Source organism: Callithrix jacchus, chromosome 2 (genome assembly GCF_049354715.1).
Source record: "Callithrix jacchus isolate 240 chromosome 2, calJac240_pri, whole genome shotgun sequence".
Classification (NCBI taxonomy): Eukaryota; Metazoa; Chordata; class Mammalia; order Primates; family Cebidae; genus Callithrix; species Callithrix jacchus.
Window position 1 is genome coordinate 20,949,687 of NC_133503.1, and position 16,572 is coordinate 20,966,258.

At 46.8% G+C, this 16,572-nt stretch overlaps 1 pseudogene; it reads left to right on the forward strand.

Moving 5' to 3' along the window:
- Positions 1 to 13,707: 13,707 nt before the first annotated feature.
- On the forward strand, positions 13,708 to 14,961 carry LOC144581496 (U7 snRNA-associated Sm-like protein LSm10; annotated as a pseudogene).
- Positions 14,962 to 16,572: the final 1,611 nt, after the last annotated feature.

Below are 16,572 nucleotides of genomic sequence, written 5' to 3' on the forward strand. Positions count from 1 at the left end.
GAGCTCATGCACATGAAAATGTAGAGGACAGTTTAATTTGCAAATTATGAGAGCTTATTATTTGATGGACAATATGATTCAGTTTACTAAACAGATTTCTCTATTTTTCTGGGTAGCAAGGAAGGGAAGCACCAATTCTCAGAATTCTAAGCGGTCAGAAATGTCATTGAGTCAGATTTCCTATTCAGCACCTGAAAATGCCACCAAGCAGAGATGTTGCCTTTCCACTGTGGAGACTCTGGAGCTTGGAGAAATTCCCTTGTCTGGCTAGCTATGGAGGGGTTGAGCTGGGTGAAGTGTCTATGCCAGATGGGGCTGAGCAATAATTTATCAGCTAGCATTTTGAGTGTACACCAGGCTGGGTCAGGGCCCACTGTCTTAAAAACTCTCTGAAGCTACAAAAATGGCTCTGACATGGCCGGGCGCGGTGGCTCAAGCCTGTAATCCTAGCACTTTGGGAGGCCAAGGCGGGTGGATCACGAGGTCAAGAGATTGAGACCATCCTGGTCAACATGGTGAAACCCCATCTCTACTAAAAATACAAAAAATTAGCTGGGCACGGTGGCGCGTGCCTGTAATCCCAGCTACTCAGGAGGCTGAGGCAGGAGAATTGCCTGAACCCAGGAGGTGGAGGTTGCGCTGAGCCGAGATCGCGCCATTGCACTCCAGCCTGGGTAACAAGAGCGAAACTCCGTCTAAAAAAAAAAATGGCTCTGACACTTAGCCTGCACATTCAGGAACCTTCCAGAGTTGAACCGTTTCTTCATTCAACAAGCATTTATTGTGCTACGGTGTGCCAGGCCTTGTGTGAATTCTCAGGATGCCATGGTAAGCAAGAGAAATACTGCCTCTGCTCTCATGGAAGCTGCACTCTATTGGCTGTGGATGGGTTTTAGGGCAACCATGAATTCCCTGGAATTGGATATAAAGTTGTGTGTGTATGCGTAGTTTTTTCTTGGGGAATGTGTTTGAACCTTTGATTGAATTTTCAAAGGGACCTAGGACCTCTCCCAAAAGGTTGACACCCCTAGTCTGGTGGGAAAGAGAAGCCATTCACATGAAACGTTGACAAGGCAGGAAGTGGCTTGGAGAATATACCATGGGGATACTGCAGAGGGAGGGATTCTTGTCAGCCGGGCAGTTTGGGGAAGGCTGCCTGGAGAAGGATGTGTTTGACCCGATCCTAAGCAGATGAAAGAATGTAGTCCAGTGTGTCTACTGCACAGCTCCTGAGGAAACACTCATATCAAAGCCTGTGTGAATTGTGCCACTGGACCTTAGCAGTACACAGTTTATACAGCCATACATGATGATCTTGATGTGGTTGGGGGAGAGAAATCATCCTGTGTCCATGAGTTACAGATTTTTTTTTTTTTTTTTTTTTTTGAGACAGAGTCTCACTCTGTTGCCCAGGCTGGAGTGCAGTGACGCAATCTCGGCTCACTGCAACCTCTGCCTCCCAGGTTTAAGCAATTCTCCTGGCTCTGCCTCCCAAGTAGCTGGGACTATAGGCACGTGCTGCCACACCTGGCTAATTTTTTGTATTTTAGTAGAGATGGGGTTTCACTGTGTTGCCCAGGCTGATCGTGGACTCCTGAGCTCAGGCAATCCACCCGCCTCAGCCTCCCAGAGTGCTGGGATTACAGGGATGAGCCACCGCACCTGGCTGAATTAGGGATTTCTTGAGTAAGTTATCCCAACTGCTCTTTATTCCCATATCATGCTAATGGAATGGAAAGACCAATAAGAAGAGTAAAGAAAAACTCAGTCACATCACTGCTTGTGGAGCAACCTCGATCCAGATAGGATTCGTTTTCTCATTCTTCCATTGAATTCCCTGAAATCCTCACATGCCTTAATAAAGGGAGCCTAGATGCTTCCACTACCCCTTAATTACCAAAAACCCCAGGGCTTCGCTTAGCCCAAAGGGTGGCCAGTCTTTATTGGATACATACTGAGGTGACTTGGACCGTGGCCAGTCTTCCGGTGGTACAGTTTCTCACTGGCTCACAGTGCAACTGGTAAAGTGTAGTCCTCACCATTCCTGAGTGAGGCTTCAGCTTGAGTCTCATCATGGTTGCACCAGGATCTTACTCTCTCCTGGCTTGCCCTGACTTGTTCATCTGTCTTCTAAAGATGACACTGTCAAAAGCATCATTGGTCAAGGCCTGGTTTCAAAGTTCACCCCCCTCATCAGCCTAGAATATTGAGCTTTCTTCCTGGTCTCTGATTCCTTCCCCTGGGCTGGGGCTGCTGCTTTCTTCAACTCTTAAAATGCACACAGCTTTCTTATATCCTTGCCTGAGAACAACTGAGTACTCTCACATCTCTGTTTTGAACAAAGTTCCCTCCATTGATTTCACTGTGCCACAGCTGGTACCTTCCCTCACGGAAGGGTAAGAGACTTAGCCCAAGCTCGGCCTCTCATAGGCAGCTCTTGGATAGGCTCCCTGTCTACACAAAGGTTTCATAGGCAAGGCGGTACAGTGGGAATATCATACCGCCTTGCCTGTGAAGTAAGGAGTAGGTTTGGATGTGGATAGTGCATTAGACCTGTGGCCCTGAGGTGTTTATTTAACACTCTCTGAACTTTAGTTTCCTTCTCTCTAATATCTTTATATATTATCGACCTCCTAGGGTTGTTATGCAGCTTATATAAGATGAGGCATATGAAGCTGTTAGCGCTGTGCCGGGCCTAGAGGTAGCCCTCAATAACTGTGATGTAGAAGAGGAAGAAGAAAAAGAGAAACAGGAAGAAGAAAATTTGACAGGTTGCTAGAATGGAGGAAGCTGTAGGGACCCAGGTGGATAGCCAGCACCCCAGTCACCCTTCTATACCCCTGTCCTATGTGCCAGCACCCTCCATTTCCTCCTTTTAAAAGGCTTTCCCCCAGCTCCAGGAAGTATGGATGCCAACCCTTTTCCTTGGGAACTTTTACTTCCTAGCTTTCTCAATAGATGAAATTCTTTGGATGCCCTGAGCATCCTCTCTCTATCTATGACCCTCAGCTATCCCCAGCTTCCAAACACACCGCCCCCATTCTCCCTTTTAGGCCTGCCCAGGAGCCCCAGCCAGCTTCCTTCTCAACTTCTCATGGCTGGTCCTTCCCCTTTGTGCCTGGAGGCACTGGTGAACCCAAGCCCTCTTTCCCTTAGCCCTGTTCTGCCAATGTTCTTTGAGAGGAAATAAGAGAACTCTTCCCAGTAAACATGGGATCTCCAGTGGGGTATTCTGAAACTGGGGCCTCTGGCCAAGTGATGGCCCCAAGAACTGTGTAAGAGGGGGAGGCCTGTGTTTTGTGATCTGGCTGCTCCTGATCCAGACAGTGACTCCTGGGGTGTGCTTGGATGAAACTTGGCATTTGAGATCCTCTTGGTACCCACTGGGCAAGGAAAGAGTGATGTGCTGTGGATCTAATCTTCCAAGCAAAGCACAGAGGAACCCAGAATCCTCTCTGCCTCTCTAGTGGTCAGCAAGCTGGAGTCAAGCAGGGCACTGTCCCTACACCCCATATCCGCTTCTGGGCAGGCATTGTTCGATGCCTCAGTTTCTCATCTGAGCAATGAGGAAATCAGTCTAGTTATAACTCAAGATAATTAAAAAGCTCTAGCACGTCTAGGGGTGGGGAAGAGGACCACCACCCTTGTCCCTCACTGGCACATCAACATGAGCTCTGCACCTACTAGTTGCATTACTTAGATCTAGTTACTGCTCTCACATGCGGTTTCCTCATCTGTAAAATGGCAACAGAATGGTTATTGTGATAAGATAATGCTTGCAAGCCCTTGATACAGTGCCTGGCGTGTAGTAAGTGCTGGGTAACATTTGTTACTGCTATTGTTATTTGTTTGAATAGCTCTTTCAATTCCCCAAAGTTTTTTCACACCTCTCACTTAAAAGATCCAGCTTCATGGAGCATCCCTGCAGGAAGTCAACCTCATTTAACGCTAGACATGGAGGCACAGAGAAGTAAGGTGACTCGACTGAGGTGACACAGGAATCCAGGGTCAAATCAGATCTTCTGATGCCTGGGGTATTCCCTCCTGGGATCAGGAGTTCCATTTGAGAGTAAATCCAGGGACTTCCTCATCTCCTGGCACAGCCTACACTCAAAGCTCACAGAGTAGCCTTTGTACCTCTTTCTATCTGCTGATTCCTTGAAGACTTGCGGCAAAATCTTATTCCTTCTTCAAGGTTCAAATATTATGGACTCTGTAAAGAAACTTCTCTTGATTCCCAGGTTGAACTAATCCTTCCTTCCTTGTATTGTGAACAAGTATCTGATTTGGCACTTGGCACACAGCTAAAATTGGAATTGACCACGAACTCTGTGAAGTAAAGAACAGTTTCTTTGTACTCCAACCTGTTCAGAGTAGGTGCACCCTAATGGTCTGAATTAATAATACCAATAATAGCAGCAGTAACTATGATCTCATTTAACTTTTTTTTTTTTTTTTGAGACAAGAGTCTCGCTCTGTTATCCAGGCTGGAGTGCAGTAGCACAGTCTTGGCTCACTGCAACCTCTGCTTCCTGGGTTCAAGTGATTCTCCTGCCTCAGCCTCATGAGTAGCTGGGATTACAGGTGCCTGCCACCATGCCCAGCTCATTGTTGTATTTTTGGTAGAGACAGGGTTTCACCATGTTGGCCAGGCCCATGTTGAACTCCTGACCTCGTGATTCGCCTGCCTCAGCCTCCCAAAGTGCTGGGATCACAGGTGTGAGCCACCGCGCCCAGCCAGTTACTCTAACAAATATGAGGAAGGTACTGTTATTCTCTCTACTTTTCTGATGGGAATACTGAGGTTTAGAGGAGTTAAGTAAGTTGTCTGAGGTCACATAGCTAGAAAGCAGCGGGGCTGAGATTTGAACCTAGATACAATCATCTCTAGAGCTGGGCTCTTAACCAGTTCTCCCATTCTTTCATAGTCATTCACATGGAGCTTTTTCCTCCAGGTGATAAACACCTACCTCAAATCTTCCCTAGAAGCCAGTTCAGGCAAACTGGCCAAGAGGGATGAGTAGAAGGGAATTGGAGATTTCAAGCTGAGTTGGGGCAAAATAACCTGAACCCGTGTCTTTGCCTCTATATGGAGTTAAGAGGCAAATGTCTTCAACTTCTCAAAGTATCTCTTCCTGAGCTGCCCCATGAGTCAGACACATACAAGGTTGCGGCATGCTGGACAGCCTCTGAGAAATAGTGCCTCTTTTCTTGTAGCTGACCTTTTCTGAGGACTGCGAGCCAGCTGAACTTTGCATATCCCCTCACCTGCAATGGCTAAGGGATAACTCTTCAATAAGCACTGCTTGCCTGTGACTTGCATCAAGTAAATGGAGGTTGCCAAGGTTCAGCCACTCTCCAGAGCCTGAGTCTCACTAGCTGACATCAGGGCAAAATGTGTGCACAGAGAAATACCAGTGAGAACTTTGGTGGGACTGAAACTGGATCATATGTAATGGGGATTCAGGCCTTCTGGGTCATAAAGTTGCAAAGGAGAGGCCTTCTCTGAAAGCCCTTGGAGCAGGTCACAGATGTGTTTGGACATCCAGAACATCACAGCATGTCCCTTAACCTAGTTTTCTCGTTTAAGTTCAAGAAGGAAACCTATGACTCCTGCTCAAGGCTCTTATTGCAAAATCTTAGAATAGGAAGGGACTGAGGAGATGACCCAACCCAACAAATATATAATATTCGTCTTTCCACTGTCCAATCCTGTGCCCATAGCAAGGGCATCTTTTACTGATGGATGACAGCGTTCTCTCTGGAAAGGCCTAAATGCAGCTTCAGAACCCTTTAATGCCTAGAGATACAAGCAGCAGCGGAGTGGACCACAGATCCCAACCAGGACCTTCAACTTTTACCTTGGCTGTTTTTACACGCTTCCTTCTTGGGTCTGTACGATGAGGGACTTGGGGAATCTTACAAGAGTTTCTGTCTTGATTTGATGTTAGCAGGAACAACTGGAGATACGGAAAAAAGCAAATAGGTCAGGAGATATGAAGCTAGGGTCTAGTCTTGGTATTGCCACAAAGGGGTTGAGGGATCGTAGGCAGACACAAGCTCCCTGGGGCTCAGTGTGCCTCGTCTGTAAAATGAAGGGCTTGAGAAGACTATACAATGGCCCTGGGCCTTCTTTCAGAAGTGTGGCCTCGGGATGTTTTTGGTATGTTGAGTTATGTAGTACTGACAGATGTTCCCTGCTCCTGAGAGGCAGGGTCTATGTTTTTCTCACAATCTACTCCAGCAAGGGCAAGGACAGGACCATCCTGCTGCCACCCCACACTGCCTGCAGCAGACATGGACCATCATTCACAGCACTCTTTCCGGCCCCATGTGGATTTGATCTTAGAATCCTTCTCACTCTCTTTGGCAAGAGGTCTGAGCAGTCACTAGCAGCTGATCAGAGTTTGCAAGGGAAAGGAAAACCATCTGTTATCTGTTATGGGCTGAGTTGTGTTCTTCCACAATCTGCTGTTGAAGTCATAAACCCCCACTACCTCAGAATTCGGTCACGTTTGGAGATGGGGTCTTTACCGAAGGAAAGAGGAGCAAGGATTGCCGCATAACTTCAGACGGGGCCTGGGCCATCCTCTAGATGTCTTTGGGGAATTCTATTTTGTTTTGCTTTGGAAAAGGTCACCTGAGGTCCCAATCATCAGACACAGCCTGTTGGCTCACCTGGAACTTTCTAGCTTTTTCTAGGAGCTAAGGTCACAAATGGAAACAAAATAAGGCACTGGAGAAATAGGGGTGATTGGAAGACACTTAAATCTCCAAGGCTAAAAGAGTTAAGTCACCTTGTTTCAGACTTGCTGGGGTTTGACTGGCGGAGACTTAGAAGTGGGGAGCCAGGGAGCCTGGAGCTGGGAAGGTTTTCTTCTCGGCTCTTGGCTATGGGTTTGGCATTTCACCTGCTAGATGGCGCTGTCCTCTAAGGAAAAGCATCAGCTTGGCTTGAATGGGGGCTCAGCCAGGGAAACAGGGAGCAACTGAAGTTGAAAACAATTGATGGGCAGAAGTAGAGGGAATGGAGGCAGCCCTTTCCCCTGCAGCAACATCTTCTTCTGTGGTAGCGGCGGCTGTTGTTCCCTTCATAGTTTTTATTTTGCAGTGTGGGAGTTTTGCGCACTTTATCTGAAAAGTTACAGGGCCTTTGCTCTGAAGGAAAGTGAATAAGAAAATGTGAGAGTGTGTGTGTGTGTGTGTTTGTTTTGTGTGTTGTTGGCAGGAGGCAGGGATGGTCATAGAGGCCCCACCCCAAGACAGCAACCTACAAATGACACATCTCAGCCCTGGTCTTTGGCCTTGACTTACATAAGATCAGTGGGAAAAAAGAAACAGTAAGTCCTTTCTCTATCCTGCCTGCACAACCGGATGCCTGGGACTTGTGGTGGCTTTGCTCTGAAGCCTTCCAGATCGGCTCCATTTAGGGGCAAACTGCATGGAGGCACGGAGACCTCCCTTTCCGTGCAATTTGATTGTTAGATTGACAGGCTGGCTCCTGGTCTGCATGTGAAATCAGGGACACAGCCTGCAACTACTCCCACTCTATCAGCAGCCAGAAGGAAGGAAAACAAAGATAAGGGGAGGGGTGATGGGGGGATGGAAACCAGGAGGGGACCCAAGAGGAGGGAGGGAAGGGAGGAGGAGGAGAGACAGAAGACAAGGGACAAAGAACAGAGGTGAACGGGGAAGGGGTGGGCAGGGAAGAGTGGGGCAAGGATGACCAGGTGTTTGGAGAAAAAGAAAAGAGCACTGGGAAGAGGCTGCTGGGAAGCAGAGAGGCCGGCAGGCTGGCGGAAGTGGGAAGAAGGCACCGCTGAAGGGAGGGGAGGGCGGCTTCCTTCAGCAAACAGGAAGGCAGGAGGAAGGGAAGTCTAGTAATTAGAGAAAAACTGACCAAGACCCAGAAAAGAGGAGAAAACTACTACAATGAGGAAGCTGCAGAAAAGCCAGGCAGGAGGTAGAGACAAGGAAGCTTTGAAGCACGAGGTTCTGGAAGCAAGGGAGTCAGAGAGCAGAGCTGAGCTAAGAAAGGAAAAAAATCGGGGAGTGGGAACAAGCAAAACACAACACAAGCGAGAGTGAAAGAACAGGGAAAGAGCCATTAAAAGAATGCTTACCTTACAGTCGTAAAAACTGGAATGTGTGTGCTTTGGCCTGCAGCCATTGTCCAGGAAACACAGTGTGGCTTTTAAGCAAATTGTGGAGTGGTGGCGTCCACATGTTAGTAGCTCGCCCTGGTCTGCTGCTTTGCAATGCAGCTGTGTGGAGCTGCCCTCTTGTTGGCTGGCAGCCTGGTGCTGGGGACATCTGACGGGGTCTGCTGTTTGAACGGAGGGGCATGCCTGCTCCATTTATGGTCTTCCAAGTTCACACATCAACATCTTCTCCAGGACAAGAGTTGAGATGTGGTCCTTTTGAGGATGTTTCTCGGAGGGACTGTGGTTGAGGTTCTGGAAAGGGAGATGGGGAGACATTGTTAAAGGCCATGGAGGGTGGAGATTTAGGGAATGGCCTCTGGAGTCTGATGGCCACCATTCAGTGCCTGGTTTACCAGTTCACTGCCTAAACTAGTATATGTCACTTGATCTCTCTGCGTCTCTCTGGGCCTCAACAACTCATCTGTAAAATGGGGTTGCAATCATGCCTATCTCATAGGGTTCTGGTAAGGCTTAAGTGATCCATGTGTCTGTCAGAGCTCATATTAGCGCTCACTAAATGTTAGTATGATTATTGCCGTTAGTATGATGTTAGTGTATTAAATGTTAGTATGATTCTAAATATGATTATTAAGGACTAGATAACTGTGTGGGTGTCTGTGTGTTCTGTCTGATTGGTCCTTAATGCAGACTAAGGGGCTTAGATTTGAGGATGTTTTATCATGGGAATTATCTTTGCAAAGCGTTGTTTGGGAAAATAAATCCAGTCGAGACATTTGGGCTTCTCTAGGGAGCAGGGGAGACCATTTTGGTGACCAGAGCATGCATGAGAGAGTGGGGTGCTAGTTCAGGACTGAAAAAGACTTAAAGGGCATTTTGAGAGATACCCCAAATCCAAAGAACTTTATGATTGGATGGATAGGTGGTGGGAGAGGGAAATTTGACTCCAAGGTTTTGAGGCCAAGAACAGGAGTAAGAGGGAGCTCTCAAGCAAAGAATGATTTTTACACTTTCAAAGGATTGAAATAAGCCAAAAACAGAAACAAAGATATATGGCAGAGCTGGAATGTGGCCTGCAAAGCCTAAACTGTTTACTATTCAGCCATTTACAGAGTTACCTGCCCCCTGGTCTGGCCCGGGGACTCAGAAGACTCTGCCCCAGAAACAGAGAATTCTGGAGGGATTTTGCACAGAGTGCAGTGTCCCCCAGAAAATCAGAGCAATGGAACTAGCGCTGGAGCAGGACTGTATGAATAGTTTTTGAGTGTGAGCTGCGGAGACAGACCCAATGTGACTTGTGGCTGCTCATGACGCTGGTCAAGTTATCAACCTCTGTGGGTCTTGGTTTCCCCACTTGTAAAATTGAGATGATAACAATACTTACCTCCTGGATATTGTGTGTGTGTGGGGGGGGGTGAGGAGAATTAAATACAACACGACATGTGAAGTATTTAAACAGTGGCTGTCACACACCTGCAATAAACATGACCTTCTACTGTTAAGGAGGACCTAGAAGCCTAGAGCTGGAAATAAACATGGGCATCTGCAAACCTGCAGTAACAGACCAATTGGTCTGGGAAGTAACAGTAAGCAACTATCAGTTGCCATTATCATCGTCATCAATAGGATTACTCCTTTGCTGTTGTGAGAACTTCTGGGACTTGTCTTAGGATTCCACTGCCCCCATCTGTAAAGCGTGTGGCTTGTTTAGATTCCTCCCAGCTCTATCTTTTAAGTTTTTTTTTTGGTCAATCTCCTTCTTCTGCATTTGCCTTCCTCCCTTCTCTCTCTGTAGTTACAGGCAGGCTTAATTCTCTTTGCTATTCCTGACAGCCGAGTCATCTCACCCCTGTCCTCTTCAAATCCCAGATCTTGTAAGAACTGTGTTTATTTCCCACCCCCCCTCCCTGCTCCCCATTCCCGGTGCCTTCGCTGCCTTTTGCGGCCCCTCCCCCACAGGGCTGCACTTCCCAACAAAAGAGTCACTCATTTTTCATGCGCTAGCAGCCAAAGTCACCCTCCCAGGCGTTTGTCCTTGCTTCTCTGAGTGTCAGAAGAAGTTCTCCATCTTCCCACTAGGACTTTGTGAATGCATGGAGTGGGTCCCAGAATTTCTAATTCTCCCTGCTGCAATGGAGCTTCTTCCCACACTGGGCTTAAGAAAAGAGAAAAAAAAGGAAAAAAAGTCTGGAGGGGAGCGAGAGGAGCAGACCTGGCCCCGTGGCCAGGCTGTGTCAGTGCTGGCACTGCACCCCACCAGTCCTCACGGCTTAGCTTCCTCCAGGGGCCAGGGGTGGGAGAGAGATTAGGGCCATCAAGATAAGGCAGAGCATATTCAAACTGGAAGCAAAAAAAGAGCTGTTTTTCCAATAGTAAGTAATCAGGGAACAGGAGGATGTAATTTGCAGATTAGGAAAGTGAACAAAGAACATAAAATTAACTTTATAGCAAAGAGGAGCGTGGTCTGTTTGAAGAAATAAACCTCCATAAAGCATTATTGTTGATAAAATCAGACTGTTGATTTAAACTAAATAGGAAATATGACCAAATCTGCGAGAGGAGCGGGACTCAGTGGAAGTTGAGGTTGAAACTTCAGGCAGGCACGGAAAGCTGGGATGGGCCTGAGAGAGCTGACCACCTGCTATGTGTGTGTGTGTGTGTGTGTGTGTGTGTGTGTGTGTGTGGCCAAACTGAGGGTATGTGTGCCAAGGGCACAGACAGCAGGGCTGTGCCTTACCAGGATGCCTAATCTGCCTTTGGGTAGGGATTGTCTTTCTTTTAAAAGTAGTCTTCAATTCTAAGAACTGGTAAAAGGCAAATATGCTATTGCAGAGACGCAGTTACCCTCTTGCTTTCTCCTCCTATTTTTACTTCTCAAATACGAACACACACCGGAAACACCAGCGACTCTCCCCTCAAACACCAGCGCTGACCTGGGTTCCAAAGCAGAAGAGTGCCCGAGCGATGCCTTTGATGCCGAGGTGATTGGAGCCAGGCTTCTGCCTGCTTTCATCACAGACAGGTTGACCGGATTAGGATAATACCTCTGCAGTGGGCAGTGAGCAATCCAGCTCTATGCTGTGAGAAACGCTTTATTACCTAAAGCAAAGCCTTCTTGGCCTCACATTGACCGGGATGTGAGACTTTTGTTGTTTTTGTTGTCTCTGACCTACTGAGACCAGACTCTTCCCAAGGACTGAAGTTCAGAGAAGCATCCCTGCCTAGCGGTGTGCCTCAAAGTCTTTATTTACCACTCCAGGCATTCTCTTCTCTTTTCTCCATCTTGCTCTGGGCCCCTGGAAACTGCATCATGGGAATCCCTCACCTTCTGGCTTTCCATAGGGTTCAGCTGATGGGAGGCACCAGTAAGAGACCATGGGCACAAGGAGAGGGAGAGGTCAGTGTATTTGTTCCCTCCCTGCCAGGCCGTAGGCTGGCAGGGGCTTTCTCTACCTCGATTCAGAGCTCCTCTTCAGCTATAGCTCCAGCTCCAGCTAGAGCGCTCTCTGGGCTTAGGGCCCCGACTTTGTCTCTTCAGGCACTGGGTAGTCCTGGACCCGCTAATGCTGCTGCACCTCGGATACCTCACCATCCTTTTTTTGCTTCCTTTCAATGCACCCTCGCATCTAAATGGTTCCTTTGTTCAACTCTCCTCTAATGCCCCCATTCACGTGTATCTTCCTTGCAGAGTTCTGGTGTATATAAGTGATAAGAGCTCCTATGTGGAAACCAGAGGCCTGGGATGCAGCTGAGGACCTGTCACAAGTTCATCATGTGACTTTGGGCAAGTTGCTTCTCCCTTCTGGACTCAGTTTCTTTATCCGTGAAATGGGGATAGTGATTAGGTGACTTTTCAGCTGAAACATGCGATGATTCTGTTTTCACTCGTATAGTGAACAGAACTTTGGAAGAAAGTACACATGGTTTGAGTCCTGGCTCTGACACTGACTGGGTATGTGACCTTCACCCAGTTACTTAACCTCGGAATCTTGGCTGGCATTATTAGTAAAACAGAGACAATAACCCATTCCTTGAGAGTTTCAGGAGAGGATTGAATGAAATGACAGTTGTGTGAAAGCAGCTACAGCAGTTCCCATAACACAGGCATCATCCAGTCCACATGGAAGCCTTTCTCTTCTGTCCCGGCTTTCCTGGTGGGGACACACCAGCATGAGGGACAAGAAGTTTGTTGGCTCCGCAGGTTCCCATTCGTCCCATCTCTAATACCGCTTATTTATTTTGCTGACAGCTCAGCCCTTGGACTTCCTTTCCTCTATCCTTTCCAATCTGTTTGGTCTTTGCAGACTTCTCATTAGAGTCATTCCTTCAAAAGGAGAGTGGGACTGTGGTTCACTGAGGGAGAAAACCAGAACATGGTGCTGCTTGGCTGGCCTGCTGCTCTCACCAGCACAGGGGTCTCTTTCAGCTCAGCTCCCTGGGACCATTGATACATTTCAGGGACCTAACCCTTTCTGCTTTAGGCAGATACCACTTTTATAACAGAGATAGGGCCCAGAGTTTTCATGGTAATTACTAGGACCTAGATTTTAGGCCAAAAAGAACTCTCACCCAGCTAGTTGTGCTCGGCCCCAAACTTGTCAGAAGTGATTATGTACAGAGTTTTTTTTTTTTTAATGTATGTAGAGAGTGGGCCAGGCATGTGGGCTCATGCGTGTAATCCCAGCACTTTGGGAAGCCAAGGCAGGCAGATCACCTGAGTTCAGGAGTTCAAGACCAGCTTGGCTAGCATGGTGAAACCCTGTCTCTACTAAAAATACAAAATTAACCAGGTCCGGTGGTAGATGCCTATAGTCCCAGCTACTCTGGAGGCTGAGGCAAGAGAATCCTTTGAACCAAGGAGGTGGAAGTTGTAACGAGCTGAGATCATGCACTCCAGCCTGGGTGTCAGAGCAAAACTCCATTTCAATTTTTTAAAAATACTTTAAAAATATACTTTATAGACTTTTTTGTATATTAAGTGAGACTTGAAATTTTTGCTTAAGGTTTCAAAATTTAAGTGTGTGACCTGCTGATAGGCCTGGGTGTAGACAAAACCATGAGTGAAAGGAAGTTTATCAGTAATATTCTTCCTTTCATACCCAGTGTCTTCCTTTTTTATTTTAGCAACTCAGTCTGCAGAGACTCAATGTTCGTACCTGCCCATAGTTGACTAGAGAGCCCTTGCAGTGATTTTTGGGGTCAAAGCAGGAACCCATAATTCTGTCTCCACTGAATATAAACATATCTGCCTTATGTCTATCAGTACTCCCTGAATGTTCCCCAAGCTTCTTAATATTGAAATATTTTAAGTGATTCCAAATTTAATTTTCTATATATTGAAAGAAAAAAAGGCTCCCAGGGCCAGGCGCAGTGGCTCATGCCTGTAATCCCAGCACTTTGGGAGGCCGAGGCGGGTGGATCACGAAGTCAAGAGATCGAGACCATCCTGGTCAACATGGTGAAACCCTGTCTCTACTAAAAATATGAAAAATTAGCTGGGCATGGTGGCGCGTGCCTGTAATCCCAGCTACTCGGGAGGCTGAGGCAGGAGAATTGCCTGAACCCAGGAGGCGGAGGTTGCGGTGAGCCGAGATCGCGCCATTGCACTCCAGCCTTGGTAACAAGAGCGAAATTTCGTCTCAAAAAAAAAAAAAAGTCTCCCAGAACACAGAGTGGCCTGGTCGCTGGCATGGTGTCTCTGTCCTGCTGCGGCCAGTGGGAGGCAATCCGGCCAGGCGCCCGCTAGCTATGGTGGCGACCCAGACGGGGAAAGTGGAAGGAGTGCTGCATGCAAGCAGGCAGCCAGTGTGGAAGAATGGCGGTGGGCCACTCAGTAAAGGAGCAGACCATCTCTGAGAACAGCCTGATCATCCTACTGCAGGGCCTTCCAGGGCCAGGTAACCACAGTGGATCTGTGGGGTGAGAGCATGGCCCATGGGCGCATAGTTAATGTCGATGCTTTCATGAACATCTGCCTGGCCAAAGTCACCTACAGGGACCATTGGTGGCATCAGGACAAGCTGGATGACCTCAGGCCACAATGTCTGTTAGGTCCACATTCTGAATGATGTGACCATCACCTCTACCAATGAGCAGCAGCTGCAGATTATCCATTGCGTGCGGAACTTTGGTGGCAAGGGCCAAGGCTGGTGGGAATCCCTCCAAAAACTATAAGTGAGGCCCTCCGCAAGCCTGGCCCCAACTCGGGCTCCTCTGGTGTTCTCTGGAGCCAGCTCTCTGCCCTCACACCCTGTCCAGAACCTGAGAAGAGAGCAGGGCCAACCCAGAAGCTGGTGTCCAACAGACACCACCTGTCAAAGCTGCCTTTCACAGGGTTCCACCTCCCAGCCTCAGTCTGGGACCCAGGATCCGATCTATCTGTGGCCTTGGGGTAGGTGACAACCCCACTTTTTGATGATCTGAATCTCTGACTTATTGATTATGGAATCTGTCAAGTAGTTTTAAATTCTCCCAGTGAGAATAATTAAACGTGCTCAGCCTGAGCCACCTCTAAGTGTCAAAAAAAAAAAAAATCATCTTCTAGCCTTCTAGTCATCTTCCTATGCACAAAATGTCACTGTAGTCTTTCTATAGTAATTTCAGAAAAAGTATCAGTCACAGCTCCGGACTTAAAAAATATAAAGTATATTTGCATACTCCAAACAAATGAAGATAAAATATTCTCTCACAGTAGCGGTGCAAGCAAGAACTAAGTGCCCAATAGTGGTAACAGGCATTGTTGAGGTTTAAAGGAAACAAAGCTTGATGTGGTAGATAATAAAGACTGACTTTAGAGAAGAAAGGGAGAAATTTATTAGTTCCCTTTTTTTTTTTTTTTTGAGATGGAATCTTGCTCTGTTGCCAAGGCTGGAGTGCAGAGGCGCGATCCTGCCTCACTGGAACCTCCGCCTCCCGGGTTCCGGCGATTCTCCTGCTTCACCCTCCCAAGTAGCTGGGACTACAGGTGTAAGCCACTGAGCCTGGCTCATTTTTGTATTTTTTTTTTTTAGTGGAGATGGGGTTCCACCATGTTTGACCAGGCTGGTCTTGAACTGCTGACCTTGTGATTTGCCCACCTTGGCCTCCCAAAGTGCTGGATTACAGTTATGAGCCACTGTGCCCAGCCTCTTCAGTCTCCTTTAAGCCCTGAAAGAGAACCAGGCCTTAAAGGATGAGTAGAGTTTATGTGCATAGAAAGGAGGAAAACCTACCAGAGAAGGCATGGGGTGTAGGAGAAATGACACAGGATCTAGAAATAGCAAAGAAGGCAGAAATCTGAAAGCAGACCTGTTTGGCTAAAGTGAAATATTTGAGAAGGTAGCTAAGGTGATATTGGAAAGGTTGGTTGATGCTGATTTCTGGAAAAAAGGCTGGATTGTGAAACTGAGGAACACAAGATTTCCCTGCAGGTAATGAAGAATTCTTGGAATCTTCTAGCCAGGGAGCATCATCTAGTAGAAGTAGGCAGAATGATTTTGACCATGGGGTGTTTGTCTTATCTGTCAACTAATTCATAGAGTCATTCAACACCAGTTGCATGAACTTTCCTGTGGGCTTAATTCACTGGTCATGACTCGGCACTGATTATTATGTTCTAGTTCTTTCAGAAGTCGAAGGACACTTAGCCCTTGTTTTGGGGAGAGCTTCTTATTAATCAAGACCAAATAGTTAATCTAAAGATGAAGAACAAGTAACTAACCATTACAGTAACTTTTTTCAAGAAAATATTTCTGTTGTAAAATTAAACCCAGGTATAGAAAACCAAACAAAACAAATATTTAGCTTATTGAATTAGATAGTGAATACCATTGTTAACTACCACCTGCATCAAGAAATAGAATTGCTGGCTACCTGTGTAACCCCTTTTCATATCCCAGTCCAACACAATCCCTCCTTCCTCTGAAAGTAACCATTATCTTGACTTTTATAATAATTACTTTGTTTCAACTTTAAGTCTTTTATTACCAAACCCTGTGCAACTGGGTAACTCTAACTCAACTAAAAGCAAAAATGACATTGCTAACAAGATCGAGGATGGAGGGGCAGACCCATAAACATTGTCTCTTAAATCAAGGATTGGGAAAAAAATATATCTGCATAAGTATTTTTTAAAAACTAGAACTTTTCAGTGCTACAGAAAAAATATCCCAAAGTGATTTCAATTCATGAAAATCAGCATTTGGCAGCTTGTGCTGACTTAGAAACCTGAACTCAGGACAACTCTAGGAGAAAATCATCCCCACCCATTAAAAAAAATTCCCTGTTTTCCTCTTCCTTGTTTAAATTTCACTGTGTATTTCACAAAACACCCAAAGAATAACAAGACCCAGCTCACTTCTCTCGGCCCCTGTCTATCTGTTCAGGTTCACACCAAATGTCCCTTAGAAATTTTCACCTCTGTTACGATCAG